Source organism: Lolium rigidum, chromosome 7 (genome assembly GCF_022539505.1).
Source record: "Lolium rigidum isolate FL_2022 chromosome 7, APGP_CSIRO_Lrig_0.1, whole genome shotgun sequence".
NCBI lineage: Eukaryota > Viridiplantae > Streptophyta > Magnoliopsida > Poales > Poaceae > Lolium > Lolium rigidum.
The window spans coordinates 187,519,630-187,538,150 of record NC_061514.1 but is presented as its reverse complement, the minus strand read 5'-3'; positions in this window follow the sequence as shown (position 1 = coordinate 187,538,150).

Sequence of the window (18,521 nt, the reverse complement as noted above, 5' to 3'; positions counted from 1 at the left end):
GAGGTGCTACACCTCATTGGTTTAAATTCCTAAAATTTGAAGTAGTTTGAATGGGCTAGTATTGACTACATAGCCAATATTTTGATTCTAGCCCATGATCATGTACAGAACATATATCATATTTTTACATAGTAAATTAAAGTTGGTGAAATGTGAATTATTGCAATTGGATTCACTTCAAAATTCAAAGTGGTTGATTTTTGAGATTTATTTCAATACAGAAAAGTATCTGTTTTGTTATTTTTGCTATTCCAACTCTACACGAGATATGAGGTTGAATCCAGTGAGGTTAGCTAGATAATTTCATAAGCTTTCTGAATATATAAAATTGACTAAATTTGGTTCAGTAGATTTTAAACTATTCAATTTTTAATTCAGCATCAGCAGGGAATTTGAATTAACAGAAATTCGATTTTTGAATTTAGTGGGCTTGGCGGGAACGCGAATTGGGCTAAACGGGCGAAAAGACTTGGGCCGGCCCAGCAGTGTGACTCGCACACGCGGGGTTGTCGAGGACGGGGAGTGTACTGGTGGTCGCGGCGTCGCTTGGGGAGGCGTCAATCGTCGTCTTCTTCCTCAGTACCGCCGCGGAATCCAGCGAGCAATTGACGGGCTATGGTGCAAATTGGAAAGGGGGAGTGAGTCGAGGAGATCCAGGAGAAGGAGGGGAGCGACTTTGCTGTGGAGAAGGGAGCGGGGAAATGGCTCTATTTATAGGAACGCAGGGTGACCGCGGGGTGCTGTGGGGGTCATCGACGGCGAGGCCGTTCCAGGGAGCGAAGGGGCAAGCTATGATGCGCGGCGTGTAGGCGACGGCTAGGCGAAGCTAGCGCGCGTGATGGCGCAGCAAGGGGAGGACGAGGGAGTACTGGCGACGCTCGAGTGCTCGCAGTACCGTGGCGGCAGAGCGTCGATCATGGCGACGGTGTCAGTGCTTCCGCGAGCTATCGAGGATGTCTAGGAGGTAGCTGGTGCAGGGGGCCGTGCGCGTGCGAGAGGAGAGAGCTAGGGAAGGACGGGGCTAAACGGGCGACGAGGTGTACTGGCGGGTCCAGGGCGGTGTCTGGGCGCGCTCACCGCGTGCGCTGGCACGCCGTGGCGAGGTACTGGGCGCGCTCGTTCTGGCCACTAGCGTGCGAGGGTGAGCTCGGGCCGGGTACTGGCAGGGTCCTGGTGCTCCAGGGAGGCTCGTAGACATGGTGTAGGGAGGAGGAAGGGCTCAGCTCGATCGAGTGCATGTGTGGCCGGCATGGTGCACGGTATGGTGCTTTGGCAGCCATCTCTCCACTTTAATCGCCCAAAGCAGGTACTAGGCTTGATGCAGGGGTTGCGAGAGGGTGGTGATCATCACAAGTTGAAAGGGGTTTAAGCCAAAATCCTCCTGGATAATAGCATGTAACATGAACCAAAGATGCTGCCTGCCAGGTGTTTGATTAAATGGCCGCAAGAACATTTTTGTCGAATTTTGGAATTATTTTTGGTAAGTCTTAATCATATAATTAAAGTGAAAGATTGGTGGTGGTGGTGCTCATTTTGGTGAAGGTTTGCAAGAATTCCAAAATGGGGGTCATCTTCTCTTTGCTTCAAAGTCCTATTTTGTCAAATCTATACTGGTCAACCTGGTCAACATTAGCACTAATGGTCAACATAAAAGTTGTTCACCATCACTTGGTCTTGGATGACATGGCACTGGTTGACCAAGTTTGGTTGCAGAAACAAAAGATAGGTGGGTGCAAAGTGATGAAGAAAATAAAAATGGGACATATGACCATTATCACATGTATGTAAGTTTTGAATTTTGCTTTGATTTGATTTTGATTCCTTTGATGCAATTGTGTGTGTTTATCATATATAAGAGTTTTACAAACAAGAGATCAAGCAAAGGTGGCCTTTGGTGAAGATTTGTAAAATTGGTGTTATGTGTATGTGAGTAAAAATGGAATTATCTCACCATTTGAATTCTCTCCATTTGATTTGACTTTTCTTGACTCTAATGTGGTTCTTATTAGTTTAGAAACATTTTAAGACCATTGAAACCAATTCAAATGGTCTTGTTCAAAGATTTGCAAATTTGGCCTGAATACATAAGAGATGAGGTGTCAAATTTTACTAAACTTGTAAATGGTTGATCTTGCTTTACTTGGACATGGGTTAGGGTCAATTTAGTTTTATATTAGGTTGAGAGATGGTTTCACATCATTTGGTCAAGGTTTGGAGTCATAGGGCAAAATTTGGTGAAAAGGGTTATGTGTCACATATGCCTCTATGCATATGTTGCATTTGAGTTTTAATTTGACTTGGCTTGACCCCAAATGAGGTTGTGGAGTGTTGAGATGGTATATAGGGGTGATCCAACCATTCACAACAAGTCCTAGGGTCAATCTTCTCAAATTCACAAATTTTGCATTTTACTCTCATATGCCTCTATGGCATTTTTAGTTTCCTTTTTGTTTCTTTTGTTTCACTTTGGTTTTGGTTTGATAAGTGCTAGATAGGGTGTATGAAGGTTTTCCAAACCTCTAAGCAAGTATAAAAGCTTAGGGTAAAGATTTATAGAAATAGCCATAGGCACATATGCCTTTTTCTTATTTAATTCCCTTTTATTTTATTTTAACTTGGGTGATAAAAAGGAGGGGTGAGGTTTAGGGTTTAAGGTTATTTCAAACTACTATAACAAGCAATCATGGCAATAGCACAAGAATTAAGCAAGATCACTATGCATCAAACTTAATTTAATAAAAGTTTTTGTTGGTTCCAAAATTTGGAACTAGGGAAATTCATTTGTTTTGTTTTGAAATTTTGGGATGTTACAAAACTGATCGAAGCAATCCATCACCTTCCTGACCAGGTATAGGTCAGGTGGCACGCCCTCGCACCAGCCGGGACGTGTGCCGGAGCATTGCGGGCCGTTGCCCGAGGGACCAGGATCCACCAGCAGTCCTGGGAGCCTCCTGGCTCTCCGTGTTGCCCGTCGCTGCTCGTCGGTGGGTTTTGGTAGGCAACAGATATAACATTAAATACTTTTATTATTGCATCTTGGGCATATCTCCAACACATATACCCAAAGATCAATGTACATTGGTAAAATAACCAGTAGGGACTTGAGAGTAAAAAAAGAACTACACCAGGACCCTATAGAGCTAGTCATTATATGTAGATTGGATCAAATCTGTTGTGAATGAGCAACTAGTATTCACAAAGAGCCAAAGGCCAGTACATATACATGTGTTAGAATGTACAAGAAACCCCTCACACACCAGGGATATACAAGAAAAGGGTCTATACATCTTTAACACCCCCTCAAACTCATGGTGGATCAACAACACTGAGTTTGGAGAGAAAGAACCCATGTTGCTAGTCTGGGTCTTCATGAAGAAGTCAGTGAGTTGTAACTCAGAAGGCATGCACATACTGTAGACCTGATCCTGCACAGTAGTACGCACAAAGAAAGCATCAACACCTATGTGCTTGGTGAGCTCGTGCTCCACCGGGTCACATGCAATGCTGATGGCACTAGTACTGTCAGACAAGAGAGGAGTCGGTGTGGCAGCAGAAACACCAAAGTCCTCCAATAACTAGCGTAACCAAGTCACCTCTGCCGTTAAGAGAGCCATCGCTCGCAACTCAGCCTTTGCACTCGAACGAGAAGCTGCAGTCTGCTTCTTGGTCTTCCAAGCAATGAGAAAGCAACCAAGAAAGACACAGTAGGCAGAAAGAGACCGGTGATCCGATGGATCACTAGCCCACGTAGCATCTGAGTAGGCCTGTGTAATAACCCAGAACATAGGAACAACGAAGGGTAGATTTAGAAACGGGATGTGCATTTCATCGCAAAACGGGGGAAATTTTCGCGCCTTATTGCAACTAAACCTAAGAGGGATCGAGGTTCTCTCTCATTTTGCAATTAGGGTTAGGCAAGGTGAGTTAGTAAATTTCGACATGATCTCTTTTGTATCTTGTTGATTTGGGAGTTGAATTCATTTGACAAGTTATAATACATTGATAACATTAACCAATAAGCAATAATGATTATAGAAAATGGAATTCACAATTTAAATACAACTTATGAATTCAAATGACTTTGAATTTCAAATTGAATTATAAAGACAACTTTTATTCAGAAATATAAACATTACAAACCAAAAAAAGCTCATAAGAAAAACTTGAGCTTTATTGATATCACAACACAATTTACATTGTCTTTACAATATTCTTGATACAAGAATTAAAGGAAAATAAACAGAAATGAAAATGAAGATTACAATATTTGATCCTAAACTAAAAACCTAGACTAATGACTTGAAGGAAATCTTCAATGGTCATATTCATCTTCAAAACCTGCAAAACAACACAATAAGCACTAGCCAGGGGTTAGTGTTAGCCAAGAATTCAGTTTGGACAGAAACAAGTGTCCTGCACACTTGTGCATGTCCAAAACCTTGGACAACACATGATAAGAGCAACAGTAGACCAAACCTGAGCACCACCAGGGCTCAAGTTTCAGCATATGAGAGCACACAGCTCATGTGTGCTGAGCAAGCCACAGCAAGGCCATGCACTGGCCTAGTCACCAAAGCAAGCCAGGCCTGTGTGGCATTGCAAGAATAGAAGTAGCGATGGTATAAAAGGGCACAAACCCTAGAAACAGTGCACAGTCGACCAGATAAGGATTCACAAGGTAAGCTGGAGATAGAATAGGCATAGTTCATCCTGTTCTTGCTCAAGAACAGCACAACCCAACACAAAACCCAACCAACCACCAGAAATCATGGTGACCTGAGAAGATCAACTAAGAACTGGAGGTGCAGGGCTGTGACACATAAACCAGAAGTCTGCATCAACAAAATATCTCACCCTAGGAGCTGGAACAAGGTATACCTAGTTCCTGGAGAAGATCCAATGGATCCAATCCATAAATTATGCATGGCATATGTCATGGGATTGTGCAGATGCTCAATGGGTAGCTCATCACTTGGTTTTCACCAAGGATCACCGGCGCCTAGAAAGCCACTAACACAGAAACCATCTAGATACAAATCTTGTGCACAGAAGCTAGAGATCATGCACAGATGCACACACTAGCAAGAACACATACACAGACAGCACCAGTAGATGAATTGCAAGGAATAGCAGCTACCAAGACTACACAGCAAGATCCTAAGCACACAACCATCAGGAAAACCCTAGAATTCTTCACGGGCAAGCAGATTGGCATTCATATTGATTATGATCCCCAAATATGCAAGCAAAGATGAGTAGCCAACAAGATCCAGCCAACTATGTGAGCAACCAGTCAGTAGCAAAGCTACTGAGGTCACATCAAACATAGAACCATCCAAAGCATAGCCAAATAACAAAGCATCATTATCCAGTAATGGATTCAGACTCCATTTACGTGCCAATTAATCATGGAAAGTAAAATCATACACAGCAAGTCATTTAATCATTACTGCATAAGCAGTTCACCATTAATTAATTCATCCAAGCATGAATACATAACAAATCCATGCAATATTTTGATAGTAGCACACTGTGAGGCAACACAAGCACATGTCACTGCATCATAGCTACTGGATCAACTCCAGAAGGCTAGGGAGAGCAGCAACACATACACACAGTAGCATAAGCATGCTTGAATAGCAGCATCAGTAAGCAAATCAAGTCACTGACCTTTGATTGATCCAATGGATCAATTAAAGCAAGTCAAGCAACACTGAGGGTCTAGCCAACAGAAATTATTGATCCAATGGATCATTGGATCACACAGAAGGCACAGAAGCACCTCACAAGCATCACAGGCCTCACAAGTGTCACAGATGCATAGCAGTTCACCTAGACAAGCAAGCATAGGATGCCAGTAAGCACAAGCAAGCTCATAAGCATGTACAACATGGCATAGCAAGTCATAGCATGATGGGAGCAGTAAGCAAGCAACACAGGACATGCACAGCAAGCAGCACACACTGGCCAGTAACCAGAGCTTGGTGGATTGGCCAGGGCTTGCAAAGCAGAAGCATAGGAAGCGTAGGCAGCAGCAGCAACGCTCTGTATGATCATAGGATCATCAGGAGGCCGTAGAGCAAGAGGTAGAAGAAGCACAGAGGCATGGGAGGCGCACAGAGATGGAGTTGAGAAGGAGGAGGAGCAGAAGACCTTACCCGCGCCTAGAGGCAGAAGCTATGGCATGGCGAGGCAGTGCCCGCGCGGCCATAGCAGCTGCAAAGCCAGGGAAGACGCCGGCGTTACGCCGACGAACACCACGAGCAACACAACACCCAGAGATGACGGCACAGGCACTGCGAGCACAGCACCCGCGCCAGGTCAGTCCCAGAGACGCGCACACGTCGACGGCGAGGACGCCAGCTCATCGGAGCTAGTCAATCACCGGAGGCGATTCACCACGAGATCCAGAGAGGAGGCGATCCGCCAGAGGAGGAAGAGATCGACGAAACCACGCGGACAGATCGATAGATCGTCGCGCGGCGGTTCAGATCGTATAGGTGGCGAGGTCAGGGGAGCACGGAGGTGGCCGGAGCACGGCGGCGGCCATGGCGGCGACGCCATCGCCACACGCGTCGCCAGAGAGTTAGGGTTAGGTCGAATGAGAGAGATGAGAGCGAGCGAGTGAGTGAGGTGGGCCGTAGTGGCGCCACCGACCCGTTTTGGGACAAGCCGTGGTGGGCTGTCCCAATGGGCCTAGTTAAATGGGCTAGCCCAATAGGGGCCAGGGGTATTTTAGTCTTTTCACATTTTGGAAAAATGCCAGAATTTCACCAAATTGTAGTAAATAAAATATACCTCTAAAAATCCATGAAAAATTGGATTTGTAAATGATAAATCATTCTTAACAAGAATAAAATAAGAAATTGAATTTAGGAAACAAATTCAAACTTTGGAATTTTATGAATTTAAATTAAAACTTGGAATTTTAAACTATTATTTCCTTGGATTTAAAAATCAAGGAAAAATCTCAAATAAGTTTAAATACTTATTTTCAAATATTTCAAAATGAAATTCTATTATTCCAAGTCATTTCTATTAAAGAAAGATATTTTCCAAAGGAAAATATTCTATTCTTCTTATTCCAAAAATATAGAGGCAACTATATTATTTCAAATTATTTTGGAATGAATAATGAATCACAAAGGTAAAGTAATATTACTATGAACCATTCTTCTTTATGGGATTAAAGTGTTATTACAAATATAAAAGCAATTGCAAATTACTGCCAAAGGCATAAATCTTAATTCAACCTTAAATTGTAATAAATAATTGGGGTAAAGGGATTCCACATAAAATAATACATTCATGACTGCATTATTTGGATTTTATAACATTGTCCTTACCGGACAATGATGCTTCTTACGTAACCCGAGGTCCAGGTTCCATCCACTGCATTGAACTGCACTATCTCGCAGTCCACAGGCAAGTTCACCCTTGCTCATACCGACTTGAGTATATTCTACTACTTTACTGCAAAGCTATATACTTACCATTCCTGCATGGCAAATAAAATGTTACTTTTCCAATTATGAATATGACTATGTGGCTGGCAATGGAACCATGGTATGTGTTGATATGGTGGAGGTTCCATTGCATGGGTTATATTAACCTAGGAGTAATTACCAATGTCGTCCAGTGACTCTAGCGCCGTACATACCGCGTTAACCATAAGATCTATAATGGATCTAGGGAAGCCAGCCGTATCTTTTCCCTCCTGCACGCCAACGGACTGGTAGAGCTACGGGGTGCTGGAGGCACAGCTATAGGTTGAGATGGCCTTTTAAATCTCCATCCGTGTGGATGACGGGCTCTACGGTCTATGATGGATTGTCCAAAGTACACCGTGAGTAAAGCCGTATGATCGGTAGATGTCTACTGGGGGTGTACGGTTGGACAAAAGGGTGGGTTTGCAGGGTCGCGGAGAAGGCGGTGTGGGCTTGGATTTTCATACCTAGCCTCACACCAAAGGAAGTGTGAACGGGGGCAAGTCCCTGCGGATGGCAAAAAGGATGGGATCTCTTATGGGGAAAAGCAACGCACCTCTGCGAGTGTATCAAATTGTGGCTGTCACTCCTTGTTCCGGGAAGGGAACTGCGAACGCGGCAGGAAAGGAACTCCACGAAGTTCTGGTCAACTCCGTGAAGACCGACGGGCATAGTTTTCATAATAAAAGCAACCTTTTGAAGAAATGATTTCAAAACATGCATTGACCTGCGATTTCTCGATCAATGGTCGTAGCTAGTGCCTCAAACACCTTTTACTCTTTTGAACTTGCTGAGTACCCCTGTACTCACTTTCTTTCGACACCCTTGCTAGACTGTGATACGGAAGTGGAGGCCATCGCCGATGGAGCACCAGAAGGAAGTTACGAGCTGGTCTACGAGGAACCTGATCTTACCGGAGGAGTTGAAGGAGTATACTATGGGATAGTCTACGGACCCGACGACACGGAGGTGGAGGAGTGATATACCCTAGTAGCACAGAGCCGAGCAGTGCAGAACTTACCTAAATAAGTTGCTGAGCTCTCTTTCATATATATAGATGTGAGTTGTAATCGTACTTAAGTAGTATCTTAGGGTGTTCTCATAGGACCTGTGAGAATGCCAACTTGTTAAGACAATGTTTGTAATAATATTTGGCATGTTATGACCTGCAATGTTTCTGTTGTACCACTCTGAGGGATATGACAATTGTGAAGAAGTCCCTTCACAAAGATCATATCAACGGCTTGTATACTACAACATGCAGTGGTATGCTGGGTCACCGCAGCCTGGAGCTGTAAGGAGCTAGAACGAGGAAAGAAGAGGCGACGGGAGATGGTGCCAGCAAGATAGCGTAGAACATGGAGGGGGTGACTATAGTGGACAGTGGTGGGAGCAGACATGAACTGACTCGAAATGTGGACATGATAGGAGGTATCAGGACGGGTGACAACAAGGTGAACAAGGCTCCCGACCAAGTGACGGTAGCGCAGCGGGTCCGGTAGAGGATCACTATGAGTGGCACAGAGATGGACATTCAGATCCATATGAGTCTCGATGGTGTGCTCATCACCAAGAGCGGCACGAGTGATGAGGTCCTGAATATACTTCTCCTGGGAGATATAGAAGCCATCGGAGGTAGAAGAAACCTCTATCCCAAGAAAGTAGCGAAGAGGACCAAGATCAGTCATGAGAAACTGCTCACGAAGACGGTCCTTGACAAAGGCAACGCACTCAGGGTCGTCACCTGTGATGATCATGTCATCGACATAGAGAAGGAGAAGAGTCCGACCACAAGAAGATGTGTGGACAAAGAGCGCAGTGTCATGTGCGCTAGGGACAAAACAAGCAGAAGTAACCACAGAGGTGAACCTCTCAAACTAGGCGCGAGGGGCTTGCTTAAGGCCATAGAGAGAGCGCCGAAGATGGCAAACCATGCCATCGAGAATAGAGTACCCAGGAGGTGGCTGCATGTAGACCTCCTCACGTAATTCTCGTTGTTAAGAAAAGCATTCTACACATCAAGCTGAGAGACAGACCAGTGACGAACAGAAGCAACAACAAGTAGAGTATGAACAGTGGTCATGTGATCCACTAGAGCAAAGGTCTCATCATAGTCGTGGCCATGCTCCTGCTGAAAGCCGCGAGCCACAAGTCGAGCCTTCTAGTGCTCAAGAGAACCATTAGAGCAAGTCTTGATCTTGTAGACCCACTTGTAGGTGATGGGACGAACAGAGGGAGGGGAATTGACAACATCCCAAGTTCCAGTATGCTCAAGCGCAGCAATCTCCTCGGCCGTCGCTAGCTGCCATTCGAGATGAGCAACAACATCCCGATAAGAGGTCAGCTCAAGGACAGCAGAAAGGCAGTAGTGAGTGGGAGAATATCGGTCAAGAGGAGGATGAGGCCGAGCACGAAGATTATGAGTCAGCTCAGGCGGAGAAGGCATCAACAGAAGTGGAAGGCATGTCAGCAAGAGCATCATCATCACGTGGACGACGAGAGTAGTGAAACGGGAAGGGAGGAATCACCATAGGCGAGGAAGATGACATGGGGGAGGAAGGTGTGGAAGGTGGTGATGGAGGATAGGAGAAGCTGGTGGGTGAAGAAGATGTAGAAGGTGGCAAGGGACTCGGTGGAGCAGGGGCCTGAGGCATAGGAGGAGGTGAGTCAAGGAACATGAGAAAAGAGATATCATCCAGAGAGAAGGAAGAGGAGGAGGGATCGGGTAGAAAGGACGGACTCATCAAAAATGACATCCCGAGAGATGCACATTCGACGACCAATGGGATACCAACACTTATAGCCCTTGTGCTCAGGACTGTAGCCAAGAAAGACACACTCAACAGACTGAGCAGTCAGCTTGGTGCATTCAGTGGACCAAGAAGAACATAGAAAACACAACCAAAAAGGTGAAGGGTCGAGAGGAATACCACCCTGCAGGGCCGTGGAGGGCTCAAGGTTGATCAGATAGGTGGAAATAGATACAGCCTCGGCCCAAAAGTGATGAGGAAGAGAGGCGGCAATCATCATCGCACGAGCCATCTCAAGCAGGTGGCGATGTTTGCGCTCAGCCACACCATTTTGAGCATGGGCGCCAGGACAGGAGAATTGGGTAAGAGTGCCCTGCTCAGCAACAAAACCACACAACAGCTGGGAGGTATACTCACCGGCGGAGTCAGCCCGAAACACACGAATATGTGTGGAAAACTTAGTATAGACCATGGCAGCAAAACGCTTATATATCGAGAGGACCTCGATGCGAGAAGTCATAAAATAGATCCAGGTGTGGCGAGAGAAGTCATTGATAAAAATAACATAGTAGTGTTGCCCCCCTTTGAAGCGAAGGGAGCTTAACCCCATACATCAGAATGAACCAAATCAAAAGGACGCTGAGATACAGATGCTCTAGTAGGATAAGGTAATTGAGTCTGTTTGCCAAGCCTACAACCCTGGCAACCCTGAAGCGAGGCATCTCCTGAGACAGGCCCCAGAAGACCTCGATGAAGTAAACACGACAAGCAAGAACCACAAATATTACCAAGACGATAATGCCACTGCTGAAAGGAGGCGGTAGTGGAAGCAGCGAGCACACGTGGTGGAGTCGATGAAGTGGTAGAAGAAGGAACATGAAGCCAGTCAAGCTCCCAAAGTCCCTGGGAGTCACGACACCGAAGGCCAGCCCCAACCAGTGCCCGAGTGTGAGCATCCCGAACAGAACAAGAATCAACATCAAAGAATGACCCGACAACCAGAATCAGTGAGTTGAGCAGCGGAAAATAAGTTCATGGTAAGACGGGGAACATAAGAAATATCAGGAACGGAAAAGGAGGAAGTAGATAGCGTGACACGACTAGCAACAGGAAGAGAAGTGTCATTGGCAGTAAGAACATTAATAGGAAGAGAAAGTGGTTGAAGAGAAGAGAGAGGAAGAATCAAGGGACATGTGAAAAGAAGCTCCAGAGTCAAGAACCCACGAAGATGTACCTGACTGTGTAGGAGTAGCCGCCACCGAGGCAGCGATGCCAGTCGAAGAAGAACTAGAGGTGGCAAGAAGGTGCCGAAGTCTCGCAATGTCCTGCTCCGTGAAGTTGGTGGTGGAGGACACTGAAGAGGGAGCACGAGGACCAATAGAGGTGGGGAGAGTGCCAGTGCGCAAGTGTCTCTGCTTTTTGAAGCAGTTAGTCTCATGATGTCCAGGCTTGTGGCAATACCCATACAGCAGACCTGAACGAAGGTGCCCCGGGGCACGGAAAGAATGACCTCCATGACCAGGTGGCGTGGGCAAGGGCGATGGTGTGGGTGCAACCGGAACTCGAGCAGCAAGAAAAGAAGGTACCCCAAGTAGACCAGCACCACGCAGACGAGTCTCCTCAACTCGCAGCTCAGTCAACACCTCTGAGATAGGGACACGGTCTCGAGCAAACAACAGGGCACGGCGGGGCTCAAACTCTGGACGAAGTCTAGACAGGAACTCATGGATCCTCTCAAAGTTCACATCTGAACGTACTGCCTGACAACACTGGCAAGTACCACAGACAACACTGCGAAGGGAGTCAAGCTAGCGCCAGATCGACGCACTCTGGATGTAGAAATCATCAACAATGGAGTCACTCTGCTGAAGATCATGCTCCTGATGCAACACAGATCAGAGAATACCCAGAAGGCTGATAGAGCTGATTGTGGCTGAACACTCTGAGAAAGAACGGCAGCAGCCATAGCACCCTCATCACACCACTGAGTAAAAGCAGCCAGACTATCATGGTAGGAACCAAAAACCTCTGAATAAGCAAGTACCTGCTGCTCATATGCTCATCAGCAGCAACCTCGACAGACTGGGCTGCATCCTGAGCAGCCAGAGTAGCATCATCAGCAAGGGCATGTGGCACTGGCGGCAGGGTAGGAGGCACAAGAGGAGTTGAGTGCGGCGGACAAGAGACCTCGCCGGTAAGAACACCCCATAGTCGAAGACCACGCATGTGAATGCGCGTAAAGGAAACAAACTCTCCATAATTGGTACCATCAAAGATCACTGGGCACCGAGAAATACTGACATAGCCAGATGAGGAGGACGCCATCATTTTTTTTTCAAATAGCAGACTGGATCTAGATTGGGCCGAGCTCACGAGCAGGAACTCAGGCTCGTACTCAAGAGGAGGCAGGGGCAAGGGCGACCTGAGTAGGGCGGCCAGATCCGGCTGGGACAGGAGCTGGTGGCGGCATTACAATTTTGAAAATTAGCACGCAATCTACATATTTTTTGTGATTTTTGTACAAATCACCAATGGATATGTTTACTTTAAACTTCGTTCACATACATGTATCCATTATCTAAATGGGCAATTGTTTCCGATAGAGGGAACTTCATTAATTAAAAAGTTTAACCATTAGACCAGAGCTTTGTATAACTAAGTTGCATATCACAAGAAAAATGATGAACCCATAGATTACCCACAAATCACTAAAATCTAAGACAGATGTATCTACACACTAAAACATGTGTATATACATCCATCTTTGGACAATTATTTTAAATCAGTAGAAGCATCAGTTTTACGTGGTCAAAATGGCCAAATAACGGTAAGGTCTTTCACACCTCATAAATATTTCTAAACCTATATCGAATCAGGTTAGCCATGCCCCTAAGAGCATCTCCAGCCGCGTCCCCCAAAGCGTTCCCCAAACGGCGTCGGATCAAGCGTTTGGGGGATGTGTTTTGTTCGTGCCGCGTTTGGGGGACGTCGCCCCCCAGCCTCGTCCCCCAAAAGCCGCCCCAAAACTTTTTTATAGGGTTTTCAAAAATACAACCATTTATTAAATATAGTATACACATAAATATGTTTGCCAAAATTGTTTTCAATTTAAAATACAACAAACAATAAAACAACTAAACAAATGTAATAAATTGGGCTAGATCAAGGTGTCGCGGCATTTGCTGATGATCCTTTGATCCTCCACATATGCTCAATGAGATCATTTTAAAGTTGCTCGTGAACATTGATGTCACGGATCTCTGCGTGCATGGCGAGGAAATCAGCAAAATTTGTAGGTAACTCATGATCAATCTCTGCAAGAGGGCTCTGGTACTAATAGAGATGAACATGTCTCCTGACATAATTCTTGTGGTCATCCTCGATGATCATGTTGTCCATGATCACAGAAGCCAACATCATCTCCCACATTTTGTCATGCAGGGTACCGGACAATTGCAAATTGAGCTTGAAGCACACCAAATGCCTGCTCGGCTTCCTTCCTGCAAGCCTCTTATCACGAAGCAAAGTGGCAATTCTTCTGACCTGATGGAGCCGAGATTGTTTTTACAAAAGTGGACAATTTTAGACATATACCATCGGCTAGATAATAGCTTTTGGTATATTCGTGGCCATTAATCTCATAGTTGCATGGTGGAGCATGACCTTCCACTAGTTTGCTGAACACCGGAGACTGCTGCAACACGTTGATGTCATTGTGTGATCTTGCCATGCCAAAAAAAAGAATTCCAAATCCACATATCATAATCTGCCACAGCTTCAAGCACCACACTGCAATATTCATGACGCCATTTGTATATACCTTTCCAAGCAAACGACAGTTCTTCTATGACCAGTGCATGCAATCGATGCTTTCAAGCATCCCTGAGAATTCTCTCGCAACATTTTGTGCCATGATCCTTGCAGTCTCTTCTTCAGTTGGCCCTCTCAAGTAGTATTTTCCAAACTTTCCCATCACAGCTCGGCAAAACTTGTACATGCACTCAATGGCAGTAGACTCGCTCATGCGAAGGTAGTCGTCCTGTGTATCGGCAGGTGCTCCATATGCAAGCATCCTCATGGTGGTGGTGCACTTCTGAATCGACGAGAACCTGCCAACGCCTACAACGTCATGCTTGAGCTTGAAGTAGGGGTCGAACTCTCGAACGTCGTGTAGGATATTAATGAACAAACCCTTTCTCATCCTATACCGGCGCCGAAAATTGTCGGTCTGTGTTGCGTCATCTGCGAAGTAGTCGTTGTGCAGCATGGCATGCCCCTCCATCCTCTGTCGGGGCTTCGACTTTTTTCTCCCGGGCCTTGATTCTCCGCGGCGCGGCCTCTTCATCTTCTCCGCCTCGGTGTCAAGCATGTTCTGCAGGGACGCGATGATCATCAAATGCTCCCGAATTTCGTCGTCAAAGGCTTGCTCGTCCTCCAGCAGTCGGACAAGCATCTCGTCGTCGCTATTCATGTCTGAAGCAAAATTGATGGTTAAAATTCAGCCTCGGCAAACGAGGCAACGAACAGCGGCCTATCGCGCCTACCTAACAAGGCGCCGAACACCTTATGTGCGTGGAGGTGGGGAGGATTTGACGCCGCGTTCTGGGACACGCCAGCGAAAAGGCCGGCGAGAGAGCCAGCCACGGCGACGGTGCCCGACTCAGAAGAGAACTGTCGTCGAAACGGCCGGCAAATCGAGTGGCGGCGGAGGGGTGGGAGGTGCGGGAGGGAAGGCGCGACGAGAAATAAAGGGCGCGAAACAACGGTTATGGAAGTGGTCGCCGACAGGTAGAAGCCCGCCTCGCTTTTCGTTGTGTCCGGCGTGCCCGGGGTGTCTCCTGTGTAGCAGGGACATAGTCGTAACGCCGGATGCCGTAATAGGCCTTGTCAGACGAAAGGAGGCTTTGGGAAGCGCGACTGGGAACAAAATTTTATCCGGCGTGTTCCAAATCTTTTTAGACTGATTTGGAGGACGCGGCTGAAAATGTTGTAAAATCGTCAGTTGGACATGCGACACCTCCACGTTCATGCCGGGTATGGGTGGATGCCTCCCCGATAAATTGTCAGTGCATTCTGTAGCGCTAACTAAAGTATTACTAGCAAGCTAGCTAACAATCGGTCGCCGTCCCCGTCTTCGTCTCCGTAGCCTCCCTTTGTTACACAGATCCGGTTGTCCGGGGCTCGATCGTCGGCGAGGCTTACGCTCATTCATCCTTCCGGCTGTCCTGACCAGTTAGCTCGATGCACTGTCAGTAGCAACATATCTGAAATACTTGGCAGGCAGATGCAAATTGCCCAGAGCCTTGAGACGGCGAAGTGAAGGCCGAGGATTGCGCACATTCGGGTCGAGTTAAGAGTCAATCGAGATCGCCGCCGCCTATGATCAGGTCGCACTCGCACGAGCCAAAGTTTGGCGCCGTGGCCGTCAGATACATCGATCGATTATTATGTTCCCTTGTCTGTCCTTTGCACGCAAGGCTATAAGCTGCATGCGTCAAATACTGCGCGGCTGAACAGGTGGATCGATGGATCGATGTACAGTACGTGCATAACCATGCATATTACTGCATCACTAAGTGCCCAACTCTGTGACTTGTGTGAGCAAATGCATCATCGATCAACTGTCTAGCTAGTCACAATGTCGAAGCTTTTCTACCTACCCTTGATCGTAACACTCTAACTGAAACGCTACTGCTGCTGCTACTGAACCTTACCACTGGTACGAAGCTTAGGCCAAAAGTTCATTCTTCCATTCGCGAGTACTGTAACTGGGTTGCTGTCTAAACGGGGACAAATTATTGCTCCTCGCTCGAGGCGTCGCATCTCGCAACTCTATCGACCCATCACCCAAAGTTTATGGTCAAATTAATGGCATGTTCGATGCGATTGCCTTGTTTATACGCAACCCCTACACCGTCTACGATGCACTACGAATCCCGGCCACTTGTTTATTCAGCCTTCTATATATTGTGATTAGTGGATCATCTGCACTGATCGTTCGATTCAAAGGAGAGGATGATTGTGCCATGAATCGCATCACATTTGTAGAATTGTCTTTATGCGCCCTGTAAACTTATTTTTATCTACTCTATTACTCTCTCCGTTAGAAGTATAAGATACATGAACTTTTTAAATTTACGGAGTATTAGACATTATAAGGCCTATCTTACATACTACCATCTGTTCTCCAATGCATGTTCTATATTTTCTCTCTTTTCTCTAGTGCATCTTTCTCTAGTGCATGTGAAATTATTGGTGCATTCAGTAACTGCAGCGGTTCCGCAGATATACCGCACCCGCTGATTCCTTCTACTCTGATACGGGAACACCAGCCTTTTTTTTCACAGCAGCTAGTCTCCTTCATCTCTGGCCCGGGATCCGCGGGCGATCTCTTCTTCTTCTCCGACCCTGGCTACTCTCCCTCGTGTGCAATGGCGGAGGTACTCCTCCCCTACTTTATGTCCCCGCCAATAGTGGATAGCATGCACGGTAGATTTAGCCACTACTCATGTTAGATCTAATTGAATAGGCTGACTGGATGAATCTAATCCATCAGTAACACTCGTTGTTGTGATTCAGGCATGGATCCCCTCCTTCAAAAAAAGAGAAGTTACGTGAGTTGCCTATTCAGAAGTGACTTAAGGTTTTTGCTGGTCCGAGATCAGGAGATAATTGCCAATCTGAACTACATCTACAACTTGAACGATGTAGAGGTTGTCCAAATAATTCAGATGAAAAGAGTCCCCTTCTATGAACTTGTCAATAGGTTTAGAAAGAGAGGATTGTTGCACTATAGCATCCATACCTGCGTGGAACACCAAGTTGCTATGCTCATTCATGTTGTAGGTCATATCGAGAGGTTCAGAGTGATCCACAACACATTCAAAATATCCATAGAAACAATTTCCCCTATTTCAACCAAGTTCCTTGTGCAATTGGGTAGCTCAAACAAGAGATGATCAAACCACCGTATGGTGAAACACCAAGCAAGATATGAAATAGCCGCAGATGGTATCCATACGTCAGAGTGAGCACAAATAGTGGATTTTCATTTCTTCGGAATACCACAATGCACAAAAGCATGAGCGTTTTATCTTGTCATCACATGATTTTATCGGCACAATCGGTGCTACTCATGTGATTTCTATAGTGTCAAAAGCATAATCATCAACATGGAAGGAAGGAAGCATTACACCTACCAGAATATGCTTGTTGTTGTGGATTTTGATCTCAAGTTCACATATGTGCTAGATGGTGTCTTGTTATTGTTGATTTCAATCTCAAGTTCACCGTAGAATGCGGATGAGTTGTTCAATCTCAGACACTCTAGCCCGAGAGTCAAAATCGAGGGGGCATTTGTTGCATTGAAAAATAAAATCAAAATCCTTGACTAGAAGCCATTCCACACTTTCCCACTCAAGTTTAGCTTGTTCTTGCATGTTGCATCCTTCACAACGAGATCTTACGGTGGGGTCTCGATGACCATTTCCAAGATGAGGAAAATGTTACTCCTGATGATTTTGATGCTAGCCACAGTGTCGAGCACAATGACATCGAAGCTTGGAAGAACAAGAGGAATGAGTGGGCTTGCAATGTGACCGCGTACAATGCAGTGCATGGTTGAGAAGACGAATCAAAGAAGATGATGAAGAAGAAGAAGTTTGACCTCCCCAATTGATCGCCATTGATCAACAATCCCCAGGTCTGTAATGATAAAATGGTATTTTCTTTTTAGTTAGGGATACTAATAAATTGCAATTCTTAGTAGCTAGGGCTAGATTTAAGTACCCGTAGTTGTGATGAAGGGATGAACTACTAGTCGATTTGATTCTTAGCTGTTGTGTGTGTGGTGCTGGTGTACTATGTTAATGTCACCTCTAAAGAGAAGAAGTGACCAGAAACATAGGTTGCACAACCAAACATGCAACCTACGGTGGCTCTTGGTTCGTTTTCTCGTGGCCATGCCCCAGTGACTGCCCCCGGGAGCTCCAAATTTGGCACATGCAACCAATCATGCCCTTGATTCACCTTTTGCTTTAAGTCATGTGTATCTGCCTTTGAATTGCCTATAGCGGCCTCTCAATCGCTTTTTCTCACCACTCGGATCGCTTAGTGAAACTCTAGAACATATAGAAATATGGGTGGAAACCGGATGACTTTTGGACGTTTTTCAGGATGTGGCATTTTTTAAGCCTGACAAGATACCCGATATCGGCCCGGTCCGGATAAATATATCCATGTACTCGATATCGGCCCGGTTGTCCGCTATATACTGGGGTCTGGT